Raw genomic sequence first — 21,060 nt, 5'->3', positions numbered from 1 at the left:
CAACTTTTCTATGACGTCACGGAACCTTGTTTATGCAATTGGCGGCCGCCTAACTGACCTGTCGCGACGACACAAGACTGGACGTCTGTAAAGGGGCCTCTAGTTCCATTTCACCGCATCACTTGAATGCTAACGTGCAGTTAACGCACTGAAAATTATGATTTATTGTTGGCCCGTGTGACGTCATTCTTGCTCATAACACGTCACTGTGGCGCAAAATTTGAAAGTTTCTAAATACTTCTTGCTTTTTTTTCGTTAAAAAGCATCTTTTGTGGCTCTAATGGAGCTGAGTGAGAGACTGAATCCTAGTTCTTTCAAATTAAACGAAGTTGTATTTTCTCTTCATGGCTCCTTTAAGTAGAAGACGCTCGTCCATCTGCAGAATACAATGTGCATATAATGAATATTCTGATCGTCTTGATATATTCCAGAGCTCTTTTTCTTTGTTCTTAAACGACTTGAAAACTGTTGTAGCTTAAGTGCCTTTATGTCATTGCAAATTTATGTGCCGTATTTATTCTAGGCAAATCATGTTCTTGTTTGTTTGTTTTTCACATTTCCTGGTTTTGCGTTGCTTGAATTTCTGTAGGTTTGAGTGCCAGTGCTTGTAATGCTGAACTTCTTTCAAAGTTGAAACTTCCGAAAATTTTGTTATAAAACCTTCGTTTTATGCGTATAACTTATCTCTGTCATGTTCAGTGAGTATTTCCTGTTTTTCACGTGCCTTGAACATTTCGCTGTCCGAGTGTCATGGCTTGCAACGCTAGGTCTTCTCTTTCTTTTCTTTTCTTATTTTTTTTGCTGTTTTGCTTTCTGAGATTACTGTAACTATCTTTACTTTATTGTTTCTTTCATGCATACGGTTTTGTGTGTTGTGTTGTCTTGATTTTAGTTTGTTTTTGTGTATGTTTTGTATATGGTGTACCAGTACCAAGACCCTAGGGTTGTTCCAGGGCACCGAAAATAAAGGTTGATTGATTGATTGATTGATTGATTGATTGATTGATTATCTTTCTTTATAAACTTCTTCATGGCGATATTTTGTGTGATGACTTGGTTGCACTTATCAATGTCAACTTGCCCAACAAACCTTTCCGAACATTTCGAACGTTCAGATCAGATGCTTTAAGTAGACGACACTCGTCCATCTGCAGAATACAATGTACGTATAATGAATATTCCGATCGTTTTGATATATTCCGGAGCTTTTTTTCTTTGTTCTCTAATGAAATGAAAACTGTTGTAGCTTAAGTGCCTTTATACCATTCCAAATTTATGTGCCGTATTTATTTTATGCAAATCGTCTTGTTGCTTGTTTGTTTTTCACTTTTCCTGGTTTTGTGTTGCTTGAATTTTTGTAGGTTTGAGTGTCAGTGGTTGTAACGCTGAACTTCGTTTTTCCATTTTGAAACTTCCTAACATTTTGTTAGAAGACCTTCTTTATATGCGTATAATATATCTCCGTCATGTTCATTGAGTGTTTGCTGGTGTATTTTCAATTTTTCACGTGCCTTCAACGTTTTGCTGGCCCAGTGTCATGGCTTCTAACACTAGGCTTTTTTTTGCTGTTTTGCTTTCTGGGTTCTCAGTAACTATTTTTGCTTTATTGTTTCTGTCATACATATGGTTTTCTGTGTTGTGTTGTTTTGATTTTAGTTTGTTTTTATGAATGTTTACATATGGTCTACCAGTACCAAGACCCTAGGGTTGTTCGTAAGCACCGAAAATAAAGGTTGATTGATTGATTTATTTATTTATTTATTGATTGATTGATTGATTGATTGATTACTATTATAAAAATTCCTGTTAATATACAAACACCGGCTATGACGCAGTTCGGTTTCGTGCTCTAGTCAACATGAGCTACCTAAGCTTATTCCGTTGAGTTCTAGGCGTGATCGAGCTGATATTCTTTTTATGCACAAGCTACTACACGTAGTCATTTCCTGCCCAGAACTGCTCCGAGTTCCCCAGAAGTGCACGCGATCGCGCTATCCATTCCATACTGGTGCAACCAGTAGTCGTCACTCGCCTATCCACCAGCTGCAAAGCCTGTACAACTTTCTTGGTGACAAATTGGATGTTTTTAATGGCTCCGTGGGCCAGTGTCGTGCCGGGCTGAGTAGTGCTGTTCGTAGCTAACAGTATGTGTCTTACTCCGTTCACATAATCCTGCTATTCCACCGTCCTTTGTCTGCTCGTTACTGCATTTTATTCAACTTCTCGTTTGTATAGATTTTATCCTTACCTCACTATCTTCTCATTGTCTATGTGTTTACTTAACTAGTACAGTATTTGTGGCTAACTCTTCCGTCCATAGAGTGCGATATCGTTATTACCGTTCTTTGTGCTTGTATTAGTGTAGCGTACTTGTAGTGATAGGTGTTGTATGAATCTTGTCATATTGCTTGTTAGTTTGTTAGTGTACCAGCACTAAGACATCACCGTCGTTCCTGCGCACTGAAAATTGATTGATTGATTGATTGATTGATTGATTGATTGATTGATTGATTGATTGATTGATTGATTGATTGATTGATTGATTGATTGATTGATTGATTGATTGTTATGCTGCATGATGGCGCCCAGTGAGGACAGGGTTCTCCTTTGATGCCTCGCTTTCTTTGGTAATCAGAAGGTTTTTCGATGTTCTGCGTGTAAACGCTGTGCGCAAGGAAAGTTCATTGTTCTTCCGCACGAGAAACTGCACTGTTTGATCTTCAGCGCGCAGTCGTTCGTTTGCAATGTCTCTGTGGCTGCGGCGTCACCCGCTTTGCCTAAGGACAGCGGTAAGCGGTATCCAAGAATATACTCTAGGCACTATATCCAAGCCGGCGAAGACAGTCAGCCCGCGAGCATCCTGGCCAAACCAGTGGCGTCCCCTGTCGGAGCAAGCTTCGTCCCTTCGGCAGACCTATGCCCCGAGGTCGCTGCCCAGCAGACTCTCCTCAATGAAGCATGCGCCAGCCCCTCTTTTCTCGGAGATGTACGTTCATCTTACGCGCACGAAAAACACGGACACAGAAGACATGGACAAGCGATACTTCCAACTGAATATTATTAAATAAGGGTGAAATATGTAGCAGGAAGAAGATAAGTGATGCAGAAAAGGTTACGATTATACAATGATTAAAATAACGGAATCTCTTGGCACTGTCCGACGCGTGTCAGTCATTACCAGACCGGTTCTTTTTTAAGAACGCTGCCTCCTTATCGGACAAGGCTACCGATGTCGTGCTGACACACTCGAAATCGTCTAGTTGCATTTCAGCTGCCTCCACTATCTCACGCCTGCGCTGATCAGAGTCGTAAAAAATATCTTCCTTGATTGTAGGCGATGAGGCGCGCCGTAGTGGAGCGCTCCGGATTAATTTTGACAACCTGGGGATCTTTAACGTGCACCGAAATCTCGTACACACGGGCGTTTTTTATTTTCGCCTCATGGAACCCGCGACCTTGTGCTCCGTGAAACAATATCTCAGAGTTTCGAAAGTACAGCTCAACTTGGGGCTTTCACCGCAGTGAGTTGACAGGTTCCCATCATTTCGTTTTTGTGCGTTATTTTGATGTTCGCGCCACCTGTAGCTCACGCACCGTGCCGTCTGCCCTACATATACCCTTCCGCAGGCTAACGGAACACGGTACACAACCCCTCTATCGCATTTCGCGTACTTGTTTCGGTGTCCAACGTTACAGCCAGTATATTCTTTTTGTACAGGACATGTATCTCTGCAAAGCCTCTCTAGCTTGATTGGTGCGGACATAGCAACGCGAACGCCAGCCCTCTGCCCTATTTTCTTTAGCCGATGTGTGATAACGTGCAAATACGCTATAACCGCCGTCTTATGGCGCTCGTTGCAGTCATGACACTTGTTTCAGCTGCTGTTATTGCCTGTTTCTCACACCTGCGGACAGCCTCAACGACTGCCACAATGACGTGTTCAGGATACCCTGAGCGTCTCAGCCGAGAGACCTGCGCCTCCACAGCGCTCTGCACGTGATAGACACAGGATTTCTTGAGAGCATTGCTGAAGCAAATCGTTGCTACTGAGCGTTTCACCATTTTGTGTGTGCAAAGATAAATGGCAGGAGGGGCTTCTGGCTGCGGGACGCGTAACTCCAGCAAACCTGGTCGTCCTCCGAAAACATGACGCTCACTTCCAAGAACTCAGAACGTTACATTCCGGTACTTTGTGAGTTATCTGAAGTAGTTTCACGCAATCTGCGAACACTGCCAGTGTTGACCGCACATCATTCTCAAAGCTAGACGCACCCCTACGAAGGACAACCAAAAAATCATCCACGAACCTGTACACTTTGACGACATTTGTGGAAATCACTCTAACCACCAGCAAGCGGTCGACCTGGCCCAGAAAAAATCGCTCAGCACTGAAGCAACGAAAGAGCCTATACAGACAGCCTTTTTTTGTATGAAGGTTTTGGCGTTCCAGGAAACATAGGTGGACTGCAGACACATCGACAACTGGTCGAGAAACCCTTGCATTGATACTCCACTTTCACTTTGGAAGGCTATTACACCAAACTCAAAAATGCATTCTTCGCCGCACTCCAGGACTCGGTCGTGGGGCAGGGAGTAATAAAGGTCTTTGATGACTACAGAAAAACCAATAAATGTACAGTGGGAGTGCTGTGTCAAGAAGTGGCAGACCTCTTCAGAGTTTCTGGTACCAAAGGGATCCCCAACGTCCAACAGCTGAAGGTGTTTCTGTAGAAACAGACCTACGGCTTTCTGCCAGGTGTGCCGTTCAGACACTATCACTCGGAAAGACATCCCCTACTTATGTGTCTTCACCGCAAAGAACATGTCTACCCCAGTTTGGTGCATTTTACAATTTGTTTGGACAGCGCTGATAAGTTCATTTGTTCACATAGCTTGCGAGCCTTCGCCTTAACAGCTTCTAGCGATACATCAGATCATGCGATCAGGTCAGATCAGATTGTGCGGCTGGCGTTCGCGTTGAAATTTGCACACCAATCAAGATAGAGAGGCTTTGCAGAGATACATGTCCTGTACAAAAACAATATACTGGCTCTGGCGTTGGACACCAAAACAAGTACGTGAAATGCGATAGAGGGGTTTTGTACCGTGTTCTGTTGGCCTGCGGAAGGGTATATGTAGACGGCAGGGTGCGTCAACTCTAGGTAGCGCGAACATCAAAATAATGTACAAAAAAGAAATGATGGGGACCTGTCAACTCACTGCGGTGAATGTCGCAAGTGTGGGCCGTACTTTTCAAACTATGTGATATTGTTTCAGGACTCTGATCAGCGCACGCGAGAGGTAGTGGAGGCAGCTGAAATGCAACTAGGTGATTTCGAGTGTGTAAGTACGACGTCGGTAGCCTTATCCGATAAGGAGGCAGCGTTCTTAATAAAAATTAGTAGTCGTGGTAATGACTGACACCTGTGGGACAGTGCGAAGGGATTCCGTTATTTTAATCACTGTATAATCGTAACCTTTTCTGTGTCACTTATCTCTTTGCTGCTATATATTTCACCCTGATTCAGTAAAATTCAGTTGGAAGTAGCGCTTGTCCTTTTCTTCTGTGTCTGTGTTTTTTGTGCGCTTAAGATGAACGTTATGGAATACTAACTAGCCCGAACGCAAGCCCTTCTTCGGAGATGTAGTCACCGGGTTATGGTGAACCGTGCTGCGGGAGGACGACCGGCTTCTGCGTCGGGACAACGTAGATCGGCTTTCCCAGAAGGCTGTAATTGCAAAAGGGTGAACTGAAGGGCTTGTTGGTACATCATATCGTTTGAAAACAGCGCGGAAGACTGGACTGAGCTTGTGTCGTCTATTACTGGCTCAGTTTCGTCTTCCAGGCTGTAATCGTCGCTTACCTGCGTGAGGAGGTTCACTGCCTGCGACGGGAGTTCGCGTGTCCGCCGCCTTCCCCGCCTGCTTCCCCGAAGCCTGCTAGCCTTGCAATGCTACTGGTGACGTCACCGCAGTATGGCCTCCCTACGAGGTCGTCGTTCGCCGCAGCCGCCCCCGCTGCAACAGGTGCAGGCTGGTGCAGCTGGTGAACGCCGAAGTGGTCGTAGAGGACCGGAGGGGAGGCCTCCTGCTCTCTACGAGCGCTTCGGCGTTTGTTGAATGCCTAAGCCGTCAACGAGCTGAGGCGTTGAGCGCTTTGGGTTCACCATCGGTCAACCTTCTGCCCCCGCCTCCACGGTCCGACGCTGCGTTTAATGGCCCGCCGATGAACTCGAAGAAAACGAGCGTTCCTCACGTGGGTGCGTCAGAAGCTTTCGAGTTGGTTGTGGTACGCCGACCACCGAGCTCCAGGGCCATCTTTGTTTCACAACTGTCGGCTAACACATCTGTTCGACTGTTGGCCCACATGTCAACTGTGCAAGTCACGCCATTGTCGTGCAAAGGACCAAGTACGACTCGTATTCTTCTTTTTGCGTAACTGTTGACGAGGTGTGCTTTGGGCGCCTGGGCGATCAGTCTATATATATATGAGGCCAAAAGGCTGCCTCTTCAGGCCGTTCCAAGGCAAGTTCCTCCCTGGTACTGTGCAAAGCTGTGAAATAGCTGAACATGATCAGTAAGTACCGTAGTCTCGACATCTGCTATCAAAAGACTCGACGTCTACGAACTCCCCGAATTTCTTAGAAATGTGCGCTCTAAATTTTCTGCCGTTGTTATTAGTGAAACTTGGCTTTCCAATGATAACTCGTCTTCCGACTATTTTCCTTCTAGGTATGAAATCTTTAGCAGCGACGGAGAGTTAACTTGACCTAAGCAAAAGTGTGGCAGTGTTCTCATTGTCGTTGATGGCTGAGTGCAATGCGCGCGGCGTCCTGACTTCTAGATCCTATAGAAATCAGTCTGGCTCGAGGTAAGCCTCACGAGTGGCGAGAAGCTGCTGGTCGGTGCATTCTATATCCCCCGGATGTTTTAGCTTCCGAATTTATTCGAACGCTCACATACATTGAAAATGTCTCAAATGCACACCCTAACCATAAGATAATTATACTTGAGGACTTCAACACCCTCGCACAGTCTTTCCTTTGAGCACAAACCCATTATGCAGCGCACAAATGCAGCATGTTATTAGATTTTCAATCGTTCACCTCCATGCAGCAGTTCTGCCGCATAGAAAACTTTTGTGATAATATCCTAGGTGTGTGCTTCTCAAACCTAAAAAACGTACAAGTGTGTGCCTCTGATATTTCTCTTGTACACACCGACAAGTTTCACCCCCCTCTTATTGTCTCTGTCTGGGTCGCTGCCCAGCATCGCTATGGTGGTGTTGACGATTGTTAACCCCCGCGATATGCTTTCAAACGTGGAGATTATGCAGGGCTGTATCCCTATTATTCATCCGCTAAATGGTCAAGTGTCTGATGTCGGTGATGTTAACAAACAAGTTCCACGTTTTACAGAAATTGTCAGGAGTGGCATGAAAAAGTACATTCCTCTTTATAAGACTGTTCATTCCGAATTTCCCCACTGGTCAGCTAACAAACTTTGAAGTTCGCTTAAGCTTAAGGACAGCGCCCACAAAAATGCAAAGAATTCTGGTCTTGACAAATGGAAAGCGGAATGTGGTCGATATCGGTCACTTTGTAAAAGCCTCTACCGGCGTGACCACCAGCTCTATCTGGAGTCAATAGGGGCTGCTGCATCTCAAAAACCGGCTGACTTCTGGCTGTATGGAGTCGGACGTTCTAAGGCGTGTAAAGAACACATTAATTAGCCTGCTTAATTCTGATTGTGAACAGGTTGAGGATGTTGCCACCAGCTTTGCTCAGTACTTTCAATCTGTCTTTCAACTGCCTGATGCTAACGTCGAACGCCTATCCTTCATTACGTCTAATTTTAATACGCCTATGTTGGATTAAAAACTTATCAACGGTAGCCGTAAACGAATGAAACCAGTATTTTCCCGTGGTGCAGATCGATTTCCAGCAGCCCTCATGAAGGCTTACCGCAACATTTTTGTGCCCGTTTTAGCTTCCATTTATAATAACTGTTTACTTTTCCACAAATTTGCTCATGCATGGAAGATCGCTCGAATTTTTCCTGTATTTAAGTCTGGTGATAAGTCAGCCGTTACTAACTATCGGCCGATCTCACTCCTTTGTGTCGCTCAAAACTCTTTGAGTCAGCTCTGCACAAAGGTCTTGCTGCCTGCGTCAGGAACGTTCTGATACCATATCAGCTCGGCTTTTCCTCGGGTGGATCGACGGTTACAAATCTTGCAAGCTTTATGAAACAGACTCCAGCTGCAGTTTGTGGAAACGGCCAGTTGGACGTCATTTATTTTGATTTCAGTAAGGCGGTTGATGGGGTTAACCATCAAATATTAATTAACGAGCTCAGTGCATCCGGTGTAGACGCAGCCCTTGTTGCATTGTAATCCAACTATCTCATTCTCCTTGACCGGTCCTTTTGCGTAGATGTAAACAACAAAAAGCCTGTAGCTTACACTGGAAAAAATGGTGTTCCTCAAGGTTCCGCTCTTGGTCCACTATTGTTTTCTATCTTTACCAACGATGTGTCAACAGACTTTAAAAAATCTGCGCATGCACTCGTACTCCTTCCCCCTTTTTGAACCGCCCCGCTTTCTAAACGACTGTGCCCGCTTCCCCCTTCCCTCTCCGCCCACGAACGCCGGCGGTGAGAACAAAAAGTGTAGACAGGGGGCCCTCGCCAAGCCGTGATGAATGGCACTGCGCTGAAAAGAAGCAGAAGGAAGTTGCTGTTGGAGGTTAGGGAAGGTGGAGATAGTGATCCGCAACTGTGAGGCGATGCGGAACAAGAGAAAAAAAATAGGCCTATCTTGGAAGGGCTGGTGAACAGGAGGAGGCAGAGTGTACGAGAGGACACGGTTAAAATATAAAAGAATGGTAAACGGGCTGGTTTGCCGTAAAGTCCCTCGATCGGCGCGCCAAGTAGCGACAAGTTTCTCCTCTCCACCCCTCTCCCGCACCTCTCGCGTCGTCTGCTAGCGCTGTCCGCCATGAACTTCCTAACTCGCGGCAGCTGCAAGCCCACCCGGCACATAGGCAGCGTCGCGCGCACTGCCTTCGCTGTAGTACGAAGCTGCTTCACCAACGTTTCGCTGCAGAATACAGCGGTAACGTTACTATTCATGCCATAACCCACAAAAAAGGAAGTCAAGCGCTGAATATACCCGATGAAAAGCCGATGGAGGGGCTTCGTGCCGCGGCGCGGCAGTGAGTATGCTTTACTGGCTCTCAGATTCAGGCTAGCGTGCGTCGCATTTAGTGTCTGAAGGTTCGTAAGGCATGTGGATGACGTTTAAGTGCCTTCATCTTTGGATTAAGTATAGATAAAGGTAATCAACATTAGCTAAAACTGCCTCGATGGATTTGCTTTTATGTTAAGTCCCTCGATCGGCAGCGATGAGGCGACTTCAGTTTACTGGCCGTGGGCCCTTGGCAAGTATGTTTTGTTTGTTTGTTTGCAGTGTGCCTTTCTAACAAAATGTTTTGCGGGCTCGGAGTTCCATACAGCAGTAGTTAAGGTGTGTACTGTCACATTTACGTATGCAGCCTTGAAACGTTGAGTTACCGGAATGTTTATGTACCGCAATGTTGTACTATTATGACACCGAAGTAGATAACCGCGTAGTAATTACTCCACACGGACGTTTCTTAGTCGCGAAAGTAGAAAAGCGTGCTAAACTGCTCCAAACAAATGTATTTTTTCCCAGAATAGCGCGTTGCCCAGTACCTCTCTAACATCTTTCTACCCACAAGATCTTCCCAGAACTTCTTCATATACAGTTGTGCTTCGCCCTGCGAATCTCGCGTATATGCTCGTTAAAGCCGCCGAGGTTCTAAAAAAACATGAAATGAAGCCTTTAATGCTTGCAGTTTATTAGTTCCAAATAGAATCAATCCTATTTTCTGAGGCAGCAATGCTAGAAGTTCATGGAATAATTCTGATGAAGTATTTTTTTGTCATCTTATATAGAATACAATAAAGCCTCACTTAAGGGATTTCCGTTATTTCCTGAAATTTCGCGTATGAAATGTGGGTATAACTTTGACATACTTCTGAATTTAACCCATGCGGTTTGTTCAGTGGGAGCTGCATTGCATTTCGTATTTTGTATTTTTTGTAATTTTCTCAGGGATCTGGCGGGATGTGAGATCCCTGACACCTTTGTGAGACACCTTCGTGAGATGTATCTCACAAAGGAGATATTTTGTATACAGCATGCTGTTAGCTTGCACATTAGAAAAATAGGTTTTGTCAAAGTCAAACACTTTTCAGATCATGTCCAAAGAATGGAATTGAACACAACCAATATTGAAGATAAAGCAAGGTTTCATACAAATTAATCCGGTGCCACAAATGCCATGCATGGCCCTGTAGCTGCCAATCTATTTGTGTAAAGATAGTATCTTAGTTCGACGCAAGAAATGTACTCTCTTCAACTGAATGTATTTGGGAAGTAATCTGCAAGAACCTCACGTGACGGTTACAAAATCTTTTTATTGGTGTACAGTCAAGCGAAATTTCAGCAAACTTGTGGGGAGTCCAGGGCACAGCATTATTTGCGTCCAAGTAAACATTTTACAATAAACACGTGACACTGTGCAAAGTCACATGACATAACTGAACGAACACACAATGAATCGTTTAACAAGAAAACACTGCTCCTTCAATGATAGGAAGACAAACGGGCGCAAACAATCTAACTCAGTTAAAAAATCTGATTATGTTAATAGCTGCAAGCTCTAAATTTGAATGAAAATTGGGGAAAGAAGGGGAGGCTACATCATGGCTAAATTGTTAGATGCAGCATTCAGGCTTATTAAACATCTGTACATCTCAATAACTGCCCGCTGACAATTCAACACTTCCAAAAAAGCATGGTAACAAAACCAAATAAAAAAAACAGCTGCAATGGGGTAGATATTTAGAGACATCATCCAGGTTTGCTTACAACTCCATCCTAATAGTTGCATGTAGCAGTTCCGAAAGTATTGCGAAAAGGCACAGGTAAACAGTGGGGGACAACGACCATTACCTCAGAATAAACGTTTTACACATACCATTCGGGCTTGTTTAAAAACAAGCATCAAATAAACAGCCAACTGAAAATGCACTCGCTCTTATGTATTAGACAGTAATGCATATGTGCAAAGAAAATGATAACGAGCACAAGTGGCAGAATCAGACAATGTGCAGAAGGCTGAATCGAGCAACTATAAAATTTCCTAGGTGTATGAACAATGCATCAATGGAAAAGAGGTCATCACAGGCAAAACTTAAAGAACTAGCAGATTTACAATCACTCATATGAATGCCAAAACCGAAACCTGAGCAATGACCATCAACCGCTCCTGTATAAATGTAAAGAAAATACCCTTTAAAAGAGAAGAAACATGAATACCAACACATGAGACACTATTACTTCACAAGAGCTGGTTTAAATGCCGAAATATTGCTAAAAACATCAACATTATTTGACCTCACACCATAATACCAATGAAACAGTCGTTGCATGCGAGAACAAACTTTGTTCACGACACATTGAATTCTCGAAATAGCTTATAAGGTACCCACAAGTGTATTGACGACGTCAAACTATTGCACTCAGTCACATGATGTAAACATTTAAACAGAAATATATAATCTGCATCCTTCCTTCTCTTGGACAGTGTAACCAAGTGTAATTTATCCAAAATGTTATTATACTGGTAATACACTCTTCGATCAAAATGCCTATCATATACAATTCTAACAAAACATCATTGAACATCTTCAATCTTCGCAGTCTGGCTTGCATACAAATTGTTTCGTAAGATAGACCCAAAATGAATTTCGCAATGCATAAGGATTAAAACAAACGTTTGAGGCACGAGACATTATGGAAAGGACGTGTGATGCTTGATTTTACTCCTAACTGACTGTATTAACAAGCTTTTCAATGTGCACATGAAAACGTAGTGCTGAATCAACAAAAATCCCTAGGTCATGACACCCATCAACCCTGCTCAGGATGCAGTGTTCTAACGTGTAATCATATAACACACTTGTGCATTTCCTGGTTTGACTCATTACATATGTTTTGGTAGGATTAATAACTTGTTAACAAGGAAAGATCCCCAGGTGGTCAAAATTAATCCCGAGCCCTCCACTACGGCGCGCCTCATCGCCTGCGTTGCGTCGGCGCGTTAAAACCCCCCAATCAATCAATCAACTTGTTAACAAGGCTTACAATTAACAAGGCTTACTTTCACTGCAAATGTCGGACTGTAAAAGGGCACAGTCACAACGAGAGTCAACTTTTCGGAACAGCTTGGTGTCATCCGCATACAAAAGCATTTGGCTACTGCTTACTGAACAAGAAAGGTCGTTAATGAAAACATTGAACAAAATTGAACCTAGAATGGGTCCTTGAGAGACTCCTGTCTTGGAAAAAAAGGGTTTAGACAACACTCCACCTACGTTTGATCGGTTTGGCCGGTTATATAGGTAGTCACAAATGAACATGCAAAGGTTACTGCAAGCACCATATCGCAGCAGCTTTTGAATGAGAAGATTTTGATCCACCAAGTCAAAAGCCTTAGACTGATCAAAGTCACACTACACCAACCTGGCCGCGATTGGTGATGATTGGGCTAGTGCATTCAACAAACGTCGTCAGGTTGGTTTTAACTGATCAGCCTTTTAAAAATACATGCTGAGCATCTGTTATTTGACGTATAAAAAAGAAAGATAAATGCCTGACTAACGCAATATCAAAAACCATGGCAAAAGGACTTAGCAAACATAATGGTCGGTTTTTTATAACGTCACGCTCATCTTGTGGCTGTGAACATTGACCGCACGGTGAGAACTCAGCTGTAGCAAGTTGGGATATCGGTAGAGAATATCCTTGTCCGATTCCAGTTGCTGAAAATTTGATTTTTGTGGTTATGAATATGCATAGGCATGATTGGGAACCTACATTTAGCTTTTATAACATCGAACATAACCTTTTGTTAAATAAGCCAGCACTCACTTCCAGCGCTTCCAACTGCAAGCACAACTTAGAGGGTGCGGCAGCTTGTGTGACGGCTTTTCTGGCCTGTGGCTGAATAGCCATGAAACAGCAGTGCTCCTTAGTTTCTTTATGCCGCACTTTCGGAGGATGCTTGGCTCAAACTGGTCCTCTGTGAAGTGAGACTGCATATCAGGTGTGTGAAAGAAACAGGTGCACATTACACCACAAAAAGAAGTCACTGTCAAGCTACGAATGCAGTTCAAGGCCAGCCTGCAAAAAATCAGAGCAAGTGAACGGAATTACCCGTTATGTAAACGGGTAGAGGGATCTGCCGACGTTTAAGGTGATACACATTGGCAGCAGATTATGAAGCCTACTACGAATTTAAATTAAAAGCATTGAGCCGATTCGTTGCAAAAACTTTTATTACTAGACTGCATTCACTCTCATTCGAAGCTATTTCAACGGCTTTTAAAATTGAACGCACCACAGTGTCTCAGTGGCTAAGTAAGGTGCTGTGTTGCTGAGCCCGAGAATGGGGGTTCGATACAGGCCACGGTGGTTGCTCTTCCTATGCAGAAAAGCGAAAATGCGCCTGTGTCGAGATTTCGACGCACGTTGAAGATCCCCAGGCAGTCAAAACTAATTAAAATAATATTACCAAGTGAGAACCAAATGCTCAAAACTATAGGTTTCCCCGGGTGCTTTTTTAAGGCACGGCGTTTCTCGTATGTTTGCACACGCAAACAAGGCTGTCGCGTTTAACACGGCAATCGAGCGGTGTCACGCCGTTGCCGCAGAAGCTGAGTGTTGCAGTAAAGTAGAAACTCACCTCGCATAGTTTAATCCACTTGGTAGGCTGGAAGTCTTTTCTTCCTGTCCAGTGGAGCCAAACTTTCCTGCGTTTGGCGTTGAGCTTGCCGAACGGCACGGCAAACAACGCGTTGCCTTTGCCCGACTGTGTCGTGCAGTTAAACGCGCAGCAACCCGTCATCTCGCAGTGCTATGCACTGCGGGGCGGGTAGCCTATCCACAAAACTATATATCCTCTTCAAAAGTGTCCCACAATCGCAAGCGACCGTTAAAATTCAGAATGTTCGGCTAGATCACATAGAAACAACGTGGGCTACACAGATTAAGCAAAACAGCGTTATCGATCATGGCGGACGGAAACGGAAAACGCAAGCCGGAACCGGAAATTTTTTGAAAAAAAACTGTCTGCCCACTTGTCTGCATTTGCGCTATTATAACGATTGAAGGTAGAACTTCCCGCAAATCTGCATTTCTGTCGAAATGCAGATCTAGCTTTACCCGGTTTCTCGCCTTTTGCTGTTTTTTAGATGCGACGCTGAGAGGAGCATCTCTTGCCGGCGGCCGTGTCCTGCGTCCGTCGTCGTTGTCCGCGTCCGCACAGCTGCGTCTCTCCTCCGCTCACCCCCTCTCCTCTCTCCGATAGCGAACACTCTCGCCCAACATCTGCGGGCGCCTGGCGCAGCGCACTCTCACTCCGCCGGTGGGCGGTGCTGCTTGCGGCGCAAGCGCGCTGTGCGCATGTGCAGCGCCCTCTCTCTCCGCGGTCTCCTCTCCTTCGGGCGCGCAGCGCATATAAGCGGAGTGCCGCGCCCCGGCCGGTCTCTCAGTTGACGGTCGTCCGCGCTACGCTTGCTCTCTCTCTCTCTCTCTCTCTCTCTCTCTATCTCTCTCGCATTACCCGACGAGTGCTCACGCAATTCGAGTAATCGACCCAACGGAAACGCACAATGGAACCCCCTTCAGCGTCGCATCACACCAGGGTTCCGGCGAGGGGAGGTGGGCGTAATTTTTATTCGTATTTTGAACGTTCTTTTGCATACTTTTTAAAGTTATTACTCGGTGTTTGGTGGGAGATAAATAACATGCGTATTTTTTATGTGGTTGGGTCATTTTTGTTAAAATTTATTTCTGGTTTTCTAATTTATGGTTTTTCAAAAACTGTCCTCCCAATTGTCTCCATTTGCGCTATTATAAAGATTGAAGGTAAAACTTCCCGCAAATCTGCATTTCTGTCGAAATGCAGATCTAGCGTTACCGGGTTTCTCGCCTTTTTGCTGTTTTTTATTTCGTATTTTTAACGTTCTTCTGCATACCCTTTAAAGTTATTATTCGTTGATTGGTGGGAGGTAAATAAGATGCGTATTTTTAATGCCGTGAGGTTATTTTTTTTTTAATTTATTTCCATTTTTCTTATTGTATGATTTTTCAAAACTGTCCGCCAAATTGACTCCATTTTCGCTATTACAACGCCTAAAGGGGGAAATTGAGCGAAATCTGCATCCGTTTTAGTTGAATAGTTCCTGATTGGCTATATAACTTCACAGAAAAGCAGAAATGTCGGTGTTAATGCGTAGCATTCTTTGCCGAATAGCTCAACACCCAGAACCGTGTAACGCCCTGCATTCGTGCAATAATACATAATTGGCAGAAGCAGCATATTTACCTTTTTAATGGCGTAAATCGAGGTATTGGTAGAACGAAATTACAAAAAGAGTAGTATACTGTATGTGAAAATGAACACACGAGATCAAAAATTCCCTCAAAATGAAGACAAAAATAAAAAACAGAAATAGAAAGAAGATGAAAAATGCTAAGTTGTAAAAGTAAACTTGCAAAATAGACCACAGGTATCTCACGAAACTCAAGAAAATAAAAAATCTCCAGAAAACGAGGGAAGCATGAATAAAAATGGTAAAAGCTTACCTCTTAAAGCCGAGTATGCGCGCGAAATGCGGAATCGGCAACGGTAAGACATTTAATTGGTATATAATAGCGTAGATAGCGATAATTTGTGGAAGAGAATGCAAACAAAACATACACACAGAAAAAAAAGAAGGAAACAAAAGGTTTATCTTATAAACTGCCCTCAAGAACCAGAGACAAAAATAACACAATTCTTCACATGATGACGGAACCATAAATAAAAAGTTTTGAAAACCACCAGCCGTGCACTGCGCCTTGCATCGGCGCCAGCATGCATACTTGGTGAAGGTGAGGCCCTTAATCTCAAGTGTAGTGTAACTTTACGTTCTATAAGAAACAAACAAAAATTTAAAATAATGAAATAACTCTACTCATTCAGCTAGTCGAATCAGGCTAGAAAAAACTCACAATGAATACAAGGGGCGTAAGAACAGTATGCATTGCTATACAATTCTCTGAGTGTGTGCGCATCTTTTCACCTTTTCATAATGATCTGCGCTGAGTGAAACATGAACATTTTAATTATGGCGCTAGACATGAACTGTGCCAACGGAGTCAAAATTGTGCGGACAGCCGCGAACTGCCATCGGTCAAATAGACCGTCCTTTTATCCTCGTTATGGGGATGCATGATAAAGTTGGTTGTTCTGAGTTTCACACTTCACTTCTTTCAGCGTTGCACGCGAGACGATTTCGAGTGCACGTAGTTGTTCTGAAGTAAGTCCGCATTTATTTATTTATTTATTTATTTATTTATTTATTTATTTATTTATTTATTTATTTATTTATTTATTTATTTATTTATATTACTACATTCGCCCACAAGGCATTGTTGTAGGAGATACATAGAAGAATGCGTATAGTCCGAAAATGGACTCATTATACTCACACTACGGCAAAAAAATATACGAGCATAAGACATATATCGAGACATCTATTAAGCGATTGCAGCCGAGAGCGTTTCTCAACACCAAAGGGCAACGAGGGGAAAAAAATAAAAAAGGGAATGAAGGGAAAAGTCGAAAGAAGAAAAAACGGACACTGTATAAAACCAATCGAGCGGGTAATAAAAAAATTGCAATGACCAGCACTGCGCAGTAGTACTAAAATATATGAAAAATAAAAAAAAACAGGAAGAAAATGATGGAAATTCAAGTAATGCTGTGATCAATGTGTTACAACATTATCTGCTATTTACTGTTTAAAGGAGAAAGATAGAAAGGAAAAGAGCACCATTAAATAAAAATTTCCCCGCATTTCCCCGAGGGGAAGAATGTGAAAGTGCGAATGCACGAGTTGAATTTGCGCGGTTCGGTAATGTTCGCGAAAGAGAGATCACACACACACACACAACTACAAAGAAAGAAATATGCATTTATTCACAGACACCTATATGTGTTGTCGTTGTACTTGATTGCTAGAGCGGATGTCAGCTTTGAAATTTCGTGTCAGTACTCCTTTAAGCAGGTGCATTAGCCCTTCTCACGCCCGATTCTTGGCCAATCCCCCACGTGGGTATGTGCCATGTCAGCGGCCAGGCAGCGCGCGCCCAGGCTCGCTTAAGAAGTGCATTCGCACGAGCGCGGACATCGCCGGTGGGCGCAGGTTCAGGGTCGCTTAAGAAGTGCATTCGCACTTAAAAATTTCCCCCATCTCCCCGCGAGGGAACCCTGGTGTGATGCGGGGCATGCATACGCGAGATGAGAGAGTACACGTGTTTTAGCGACCACCACCCAGCTCTTTATTACATTTAATAATGATGACTTTATGGTCAGTAAAGTGCACAGTGAGCGGTTGCCGCAGCAGTGGTCGAATCTTGGTTTCATCGTCGATGTTCGAGAAGAACGAGAGCGAGCGCTGACTGAACCGCCGCGGAGCTATACCCGCTTTATATTCACAGCGCTTGAAGGAGAGGAGACCACGGCAGAGAGTCGCGCTTGCGCGCACATGCGCACCGGAGCAGCTGTTAACGCAGCGTTAAGGCAGCGAAGCGCGCGCCAACCAAGCGCGCCAGCTGTCGTTATGCTAATGCGCCGGAGTGAGAGTGTTGCGCACAGCTGTGGGAGAGACGAACGGAGGACAGTCGCGCATGCGCAGGTGGCGTGCGGACGGACGCTGACGACGCAGGAGGGACATGCCTCAGAGCAAGAGATGCGCCGCATCTAAAATTAATTCACAGACACAAACAGAATGCGGTTTTACTCGCCGTGAGTCCGCTTTCTTTTAGCTCTCCTGTTTATTCTTCTTCTGTTTTGCTCGGAAAACCGAGGGGCAGCTCCGCTCTCTAAAACTTCACTCAAAAACTCATGAAAAAACGACCTTGCGGCAGCCCGCCTTCCCCTTGACCGGAAGCCCGCCGCTGTCAAACAAGTTCACAAATTGACAGTACTATTCAGTGCCCAAGGTGCACGTAGCAACATTCATGTTCTGTCAGAGCCTTGTAACTTGGCTGGGGATTCTGTTTTTAGAGTGAAAGCTATATTACCCCAGGTACGGACCCGCAAAACTCCTTGTTTAGTAAATATCTTGTAGTGTCAATTTGGCCTCCAAACTTAGCCAATGGCAAGCCAGTGCTTTTTACAGTTGCATGGAGTGATGGTCTAATCACGCGTTCGTTCCCAGGGGGTGTGCGGGGAAAGAGTCACGTGCCATAGCGCATACGTGCACATTCGCATACAGACTGCGCCGAGCAGAATTGCATTACACTGAGCATGACCTCGGGGCAATGACTCAACAATCTTCATTTAACGTCGTTCAACTGCGGCAGTATTAGATGCGGCTGCATCTCATTCACTCGCCTTGTCCCTCCATACGGCGTTGTTGTTGTCCATCCACAGCCCTCCCCCATTCTCCTCGCCGCGCAAGCTGCGCTCTCCGCCGCTCACCCCCTCCTCTTCGATAGCGAACACTCTCTCACGAAGGTCGTTGGATTGGATTCGATTAGCTTGGCTTGGCTTGGCTTGGATTGGATTGGATTTGATTTGGATTGGATTGGATTAAACTAGATTGTGTTGGATTGTGCTGCGTTATAGCCGCGCCACGTTGCGTCATAGCCGCGGCAGGGGCTTCACGGCACGTTTCACGCGATGGGAGAATCAACCTAACGGAAACAACAACGGAACCCCCTATGCGTCGCATCTACACAGGGGTTCCCGCGCGGGGAGGTGGGAGTAATTTTTATGTTTTGTCGTATAGAACTTCTCTTTGCTGTCCCAGGCTTTCTAACATGTAGGAACCAGGACAAGACGCTCCTTGCCCGAAGATTTTTCTCTGGAAAAAACCCCGAGGCATCAGCATGAGTAGCCGTCGCAGTCGAGACACGTCACCTTACAGCCTTGGACATCGTATATGTGTTCGCATTGTTGCTGTCTGTGTTTTCGGCTTTTAATGGGAAGTACGTGTCAAAGACAAAGCGCACCTGCGCTTGCTTCTGGAGTTGTTATTTCGGCTCAGTACCAGTGCCCCGGTTCCAAGAGTTCTTAAGGCCGCCACCAACATTACGAAGCAGTCACCTCGAACATGTTTGTTTTTAATACTCCGCTTTGTATTTTTTTAAATTTTACCAGCGCAACCTGAATTTTAGAACCACCACAACTAAAGAAATCTAGTTCGATTATTTTATGCTGTTTCCTATTGTCCCCCCAACATATCTATATTGGAGAATTTTTTTGTCAATGTCTTTTTGTTCTATTTGTGTAATGCCATTTTTTCATGTGTTAAATATTCCATCCTGAATTGTTGTTTGAGTGCCAGATTTTCGTCTTCCTGCATTTTATTTGTAAATTTTTTGCAAATAAAGGAGAGCTGGCTCTCCGGTATGAGTGAAGGACTTATTAATGTACAGAAAACCATTTTGTTTTAAGCCGACACCATGGAGTTTTTTACTCATTTCCTCCCCTTTCTTCTGCCCTGTTATCAATACGCCTTTTCTATCCTCCCCTAACTATTCCCCGGCCGAGTAGCATGTCGGTGCTAAGATTCTGGCAAACCTCTCGATTTTCTTCTCTAATAAAAAGCTGTCGCTCTCTTCTTCATTTTGTTTTAATTTCATACTGTTTACTATACTCCCCTGGCCTATTTCTAGTGCCGTTTTTCATGCCAATGTCTGTTGTTTTTTTTTTTCGTGTGTCAATTCCATTTTTAATGTCTTAATTTATTGTTTCTAGTTTCCCTGTTCTCAGTAGCAAATTTTTGTTTTACATCATTTTTATTCACAAATTTTTCTGCAATTTGTTCTTAATAGGAGCTAGGCCACCGTTCTTTGTGGAAAGTGCAGCGGGAACAGTTTTTGATGCTGGGATGTTTCAATGCCAAATAAATTTCTTTTTGTGTCAAAGTGCAAAACGAACAGACTTTGATGTGAAATGTTCTTGGAAAATAAAATCTGAGATCGTTTATCCTTTTTTTCCGTGTTTTAAAATTACTTGTGCTTTGCTTTTCTTGAAACTGTTTAGAGTACCATCATGGGGAGCTTAAGGTGGTAGCACACAGAGTGAAAATACGCTGCCTCGCGAGGGAAAACCGAATGCTCTTGGGGCGTTACGCAATTCCTTCCAACAGAGTATAATCCTAATCTGCCGCAGTATCTGGTAACGCCGCAACCAATAAAGCTTATTTACTCTTAAAAAAAGCGAGGGACGCTACGGTGAAGATGGTATTGTAACTCTCACACAGGGTTTAGGTACTCCCCCTCTGGTGGACTACGCGCCAATCCAAGGAAGATTAAATGCACGCTGTCGGGTGGAGAGTGCCGCGACTCTCTCGACAGGAGCCCCGTTATTCTGTGCATGAGAGAGTAGCCTAAGGCTAAGAAAAGGAGTGAAATATGGGACAAAAGTTTTTACTCCTAGACAAAGGGCCCACCGCTCCTGAACTTCTTAGAGTGTATCCACGAGTGGTATCCCCATAGCGTAGATTCTCTTATTTTGTTCTGTCAGCGGCCAGACGATGTCGGCTCCGAAGCATTAGCCACTAGCCACCTTTTGTTTAGCGGGGACTCAGGAAAGTACTGTGCCCGCATATCTCTCAGTAACCATACAGCTTGACTATACAGGGGTCGGACGAAACGAGATGTATTGCACGCGTAGTTCATCAAAGCGTAACTGAAATTTAGTAATCTCTGCATACGAAAATTTTGAAACTGCCGCTACCCATTACAGCATGAAGAAAAAAGGAATAAACTCGTTCAGACGGTAAAACATTACGTCAATACAAACTTTCGAAAAGTATAAGAAAGCAGCAGGTGTTACAGAAAAAAATAATTAACTGATATACTTCATCCTTTTCTTTGCATATATTTTTCTGCTACACGAAGGCACTTC

The sequence above is a fragment of the Haemaphysalis longicornis genome, unplaced genomic scaffold, assembly GCF_048455015.1.
Source record: "Haemaphysalis longicornis isolate Haplotype H1 unplaced genomic scaffold, Haemaphysalis longicornis Haplotype H1 scaffold_1, whole genome shotgun sequence".
NCBI classification, from domain to species: domain Eukaryota; kingdom Metazoa; phylum Arthropoda; class Arachnida; order Ixodida; family Ixodidae; genus Haemaphysalis; species Haemaphysalis longicornis.
This window is presented reverse-complemented; position numbering follows the sequence as displayed.